Below are 6,004 nucleotides of genomic sequence, written 5' to 3' on the forward strand. Positions count from 1 at the left end.
GGTCCGGCCTGGAAGGCAGGCCTGACCGCTCCAGTATGGCGGCCGACCGTGGCCCTCTAATGTGTTTACCAACAGACTGTAACGCCCACGGGTTATAATAATGTTTTATATTTGCGGACGTCCAATGGGGTTCGTACTGCGGTGCCAAGCCGCTGCCATTGGAGCAAGTCGAGCAGCTGTGATGTTGGTCTGGACAAAGCGATTAGACCGGACAACAGTTGGCGCGATGTGCGCAGAAAATTGCAATGTATCTTGTTCTGGTGACCGCATATAAGTCACGATAATGGAATGATGGACTAGGTGCTGCAGTGTATCAAATTGTGCAGAAGGGAGTACAGGGGTGCCGGCGGTGCAGCGGATAAGGTGCACATCTGGAAACCAGGGGGACGGGTCCAGGCTCCCCGCGGTGTCTGCCCTTCCTGCCTGGGTACGAGCCAGGCAACACGATATCGCTTCAGAGGTTGAGTGCTTTGAAAAGACCCAATGGCAGCAATGGCGATTCATCGCGCAGAGGTTTTAAGTCACATGTGCAAAATTACAACAAAATAGATGCAGCTGAACAAATCCAGCACCGTCTCTCTTAAGCAAAGCTAGGTGCTGGAGGCGGCCTACGTTGGGATGCGGTTTAGATTGATGAACACTTATCGCCAGCCGGACTACTGTCACTTCGGTGGCAGTTCATAAAAGCCCATTTAACTTCTACTTTTGGCATCTGAATGACATGCAGCTTTGTGTATGTGATACCTTTCAAAAGAGCTGTTCGTACTAAATGTGTTAAGAACTGATCGTGCACTAGGTTTGAGTCAACGTACTCTCTGTTGTCCCGTCCCTCAGCTCCGGCGATGATGCCGGTGCCCTCGGCTGTAAAGGGCGTCCTGCTAGTTAATACCACAAAATGTTTACTAGACCAAATATACTTTTAATAGCTCTCGAAATATCGAACACAACTGTAGCGGCTCTTTTTAAGATAACTGACAAGATAACTGACACATACGGTAATAGTTCTTAGATGGTGCGGCGCGTGTGCAATGCGACGCATGACAAGCATTAAAAGGAAAATAAGGTAGCCTCATAATTAAATCCGTGATATTCGTCAAGTAAGTTGTATTTTTGAAGACTTTTCGGTCACGGACCTTGCTCAGAAAGTCAAAAACACAAATATAGGGCGGACAAACGCCACTAATTATGTAATTCTGCAAGAAGCGGAAGCAGGGGTGGAGCATTTGGCTTACGATAAAACATGAAAAGACTTCTCTCGACCTGACCTGAACACGCTTACCTCCAAAACACCTTATCCGCGGTTTCTCCACCTGACAACCATAGGGGGCATAGTGTAGAAGATAGGCCAATTCCACATGTAGAGACAGGTCTCACAGAACAACATCATAAAGTGAAAATTAATGGGAGCAGATTTCAGTCAGACTTTTCAGACTCAGTGGAAAAACGACCTCCACCGAACTTGGGCCAAACTGAAGAAAAGCTTAGGCCACCGAAACAACGAGTTCCTAACGCGTTCCTAACGTAACGAGTTCCTAACAAAAACCATCCGAAAGCAAAGTCAAACACTACGGAAGGGGAACGGAAAGTTTATGAGCTGCTGAAAATGAATGAGGTAAGGGATTGGTTATTTTGGATGAAAGAACGGACTAAGTTACAATATACTGCAAAACGAAAACAGGAACCAAAACCTACCAAAAAACCCAAGGGCAAAGACTGAAGCAAAGCCTAAACGGATTTTTAAAAACGTGCCAAAAAACAAGCTTCTAGATTTATTTGTGAGGGGCATTCTACCCACCAACTCCAGAACGCCAGTCTTCTATATGCTACCAAAGGACCATAAAGCAGAAGTACCCGTTCGGCCTCTTGTGTATGCTTGTGGCGGTCCGACTGAAAAAAACCATTGGCTCTCGGGTAGGGTCAACTTCTTGCCTACGTCCCGGCTGATCTGAAAAATACAGAAAATAGCTGGTAAGATTCGAAGATTAGTTCCCAGGCCACTAACTTCCCCGAAACGCCACAGTTTTCAGCATCGATGTTGTCAACCTACCTGGCAGCAGCCCACTGGTGGAGCCTGGATCGGCGGTAACCCGTCTCATTTGCCAACGCCAGAATGATATTTCACTTTGTAGTCTCACGCCCGCGGACAACAAAGGACTACTTACAAACATTCTCCAAAATAACACCGCCAGATTTGAGAATGACCACTGCAAACAGCAACTCGGCATTGCCATGGACAAGGTGGCTCCTCCCGTTGTGATAATCTTTATGCACAGATTCGAGTAAGCTCTCATTAACAGCGCGAGCCTAAAACCCTATTTTTATGCTAGATACCTCGGCGATTCTATGGGGGTCTGGACTCACTCTCATGATGAGCTGCAGGCCTTTATCAAATATCTTCATTCCCTTCATAATAGCTTCAAGTTTACCTTACAGGACACACATACGTACGGACAGCTTGCATGTCTGGATACACTCGTGACAGTTGATGAAAACCCTAAATTTTCAACAGAACTCTTCATCAAGCCTAACCATTCCGGGATCATCATCCAAAGCACGTAAGTCTTTTCTATGTTGAGAAAAAGGCCGCCATCCGTTCAGAATTTCGACGTGCTATGAAACTATCTTCCATTGCCGCTGTGAATGACCGTTCGCGTCAAAAAATACAAAATCTGTTCGAAGAAAATGGCTACTCAAAAAAACTTCTGCGTCACCTCCACCGAGAAGCCCCACAACAACATCGACTGGAAAAACGACGCCGAGATAAACAACAGCAGCGGGAATATCGTCATCAACATCAACAGGAACATCGTCAACATCAGCAAGCACACGGTCGACACCAACAAGATCAAGACCTGGAAGCCTGTCTTACGTTACCGTTCGTGAATAAAGCTTTATGTGCGAAGATAAAAGTAGTTGTCCAAAAAATATAATCTCAATGTTCGTTGGGCATGGCAAAACCAAAATACCTTGAAGCACAATCCAGTTCGGTTACCTTTCTCACCACCTGTTTGCCCATCTAGCAACCAAGGTTGTAATGTGTGTATGTCTGGTCTAAAAGGTAAATGTTTGACGTCTGGTGTTGTGTACTGTGTAACGTGTTTGATGTGTGAGGATAGGAGTGAAAGTATATCGCATGTTGGCGAATCAAAAGACCCATTCGGCTGCGGTTTAACGGGCACGCTCTAAACGCAAAAAAAAACAGAACTCCTGGGACTTCCATGGGCGATCATTTTCTATCTGCACACCAAAAGTAGGAGATTTAGCCCGATACAATTCCTTGGCTGTTAAAATTTTGCACAAAACAAAGGCCACCCCCTCGTAAATTTTGCCAATCAATCCACATACCCACACTGAAACCCTTACTACATAAAATATCTCATCTTGGAGATGAATATAGTTTTTATCCGTACAAAGCTAGTGTTTTTATTGCCTGTGATATATTGTAATTTTGTTCGGTCAAGGTGTGGAAAATGTATGCCATCTAATCATGTGCAGGCTGGGGAAAAGACAAAAGCCGCTCTCAACGCTGGCTTGCACCTGCTGTCCGCCTTCTAGTTTTTGATTCTGTGAGCAAGGTCCGTAACCGAAAGTTCATCAAAAGTACAACTTACTTAACGAATGTCACAAATATAATCACTATAAGGGGGCTACCTTAATCCCCTTTTTAGACAGTGATAAGATATGTTTGTTTTTTGCTAAAAAGGGGTGCGGAGGCATATAACATTAAAAGAATGCAAACACTACGGTGCTATGAATGCGTAATATAGGAAACGAAGAATGATATGTACCAAAATTACGGCAGATATAAAACCGGAGGCATAAAAATAATTGTTGCGGGGAGGCGGCTGCAGAGATGGGCGTAAGAAGCTGATATTATCTTAACCACAGGAGCTTAAAACGGACTGTTGCATTCCATCCCTCACTTCTGTGTAGTAAACAGAATGTTAAGCGTAGGCCAAATGTGAATCTAGGAACGTCAGGAGGGGAACGATTGCAGTACAGGAAGACCGTGTCAACCAATAGGGGGCTGTTAGCTGACGTCCCGCTGTGACATCAGCTGACGGCCTGGTGTGGCGTCAGCTGACGGCCTGCTGTGAGGTCAGCTGACGGTCCGCCGTGGCATCAGCTAACGGCCCGCTGTGGTGTCGGCTGACAGCCCTCTGTGAGGTCAGCTGACGGCCAAGTGTGGCGTCAGCTGAAGGCCTGGTGTGGCGTCAGCTGAAGGCCTGGTGTGGTGTCAGCTGAAGGCCTGGTGTGGTGTCAGATGACGGCCCGCTGTGGCGTCAGCTCACGGTCTAGTGTGGCGTCAGCTGACGGCCTGGTGTGGTGTCAGATGACGGCCCGCTGTGGCGTCAGCTCACGGTCTAGTGTGGCGTCAGCTGACGGCCTGGTGTGACGTCATCTGACCGCTATGAGGTCAGCTGACAGCCTAGTGTGGGGTCAGCTAACAGCCCGGTGTGAGGTCCACTGACGGCCTGGGTGTGGCGTCAGCTGACGTCCTGGTGTGGCGTCAGCTGACGATCGCGGCAACAAGCCTCGGCCCCACCACGAGTTCGAACTCACCATGCCATGATTGCCATATCGGGTGTCACACTGCATTTATTGCATATAACAGTATGGTGGTCGCGAACCATGCGTATTATTAGATCAGCGTACTGTTTCACCAAGCGAAAGAAAAATTTTGAATTGTACCTATTTTTCTGCTAACAGAATTAAGGAGTACCCCATTTGGTCCGCATACACCCGGACAAGGACCTGTTTCGAAAATTTCGCTATTTCCCGTTTTGCATTTGCTAAATGCGCCAATGATTTACAATCGAAAAATTTTGCCTCAGAATATCATTCTCAAAATCATGATCTATTGACCCGCGTCGGTTCAGTTAAGATCGGCTGATAAACGTCAATATGCCAAGGGGTACGGGCTTAAGGCAATGCTTGATTGATACTTTGTTTAAGGGTGTGCACTCAATGCCGTCTCACATGTAAAAAAGACCAAGAACTTAAGGTTTTTTCCAAAATCGAGGCAGTACTTTACCCTTTCTTTCTAAGAGGGCTGAGTGCCTCCGCCCGTCTGGCTCATTGCTATTTTGTCCGGAGTTTTTTTAATCAGGTTGTTGAAAGCTGTCAACATTTTTTGAACTTTTTTTGTACGCGTATTGTCAAATTTGGGGCTCGTGTCATCTGCAAAGAAGGTTCAAGGGCAGATATAATTTGGGAGGGATTTGCAGTTAAATTTAGCGTCAGCGCCAAGACATCGACCGATCATGAAATTAAAGCGATGAGCGCTTCAGCAGACCGTACTCGATTGAAGTGTCTCTGTTTCCCTTTAGAAATAAGGATACACCTATGACACCTGTCCACACTCGCACTGAAAGCGCTACAATTCATTTAGAGCGGGTAGCAGTATAAGGGTGCATCTACTACTTACTTGGCCTTGCCTTGACTAAACCAATACCTGTTTTGAGAATTTCTCGCTACTTCACTGTTTCTGCCTCCTCAATTTATCTATGAATTTGGGAATCGAACAATGTCTGCAGACATACGAATTTCTGAATCATAAGCTATCGATATGTGATAGTTGCGTCGAAATCGGTTGATAAACGTGCCAACTGTGTCGGATCAAAATATCCTCGCAGTTTGGTTTGCCCTTTTCGATTCCTCTCAAAAATGTTGCCGCCTTTTTGTGAATCTAGATCTTATGTTAACCAACTGCACGACCTACAGTTCAAATCCTTGCAAGAAGTCTTCTCTACTAACATGTTTGGTCACCTTATGAATGTATCTTAGCGTTGCAGGTCCTGCTTACGCAGATCACTGGAAGCCGTGTCTGCCGAGTAGCTCACGGGAGCTAATAACCTTCTCGGGCAGGTCCTCCTCACGCAGATCACCGGAAGCCGTGTGTGCTGGGTAGCTCACGGGAGCTGGCGGCCTTCTCGGGCAGGTCCTCCGACACGTTGGCTGCTGGGTAACCTGTCGGAGCTGATGCGGCCTGAGCGACCGGGCG

The sequence above is a fragment of the Pollicipes pollicipes genome, unplaced genomic scaffold (assembly GCF_011947565.3).
Source record: "Pollicipes pollicipes isolate AB1234 unplaced genomic scaffold, Ppol_2.1 Scaffold_5724;HRSCAF=6776_pilon_pilon_pilon, whole genome shotgun sequence".
NCBI lineage: Eukaryota > Metazoa > Arthropoda > Thecostraca > Pollicipedomorpha > Pollicipedidae > Pollicipes > Pollicipes pollicipes.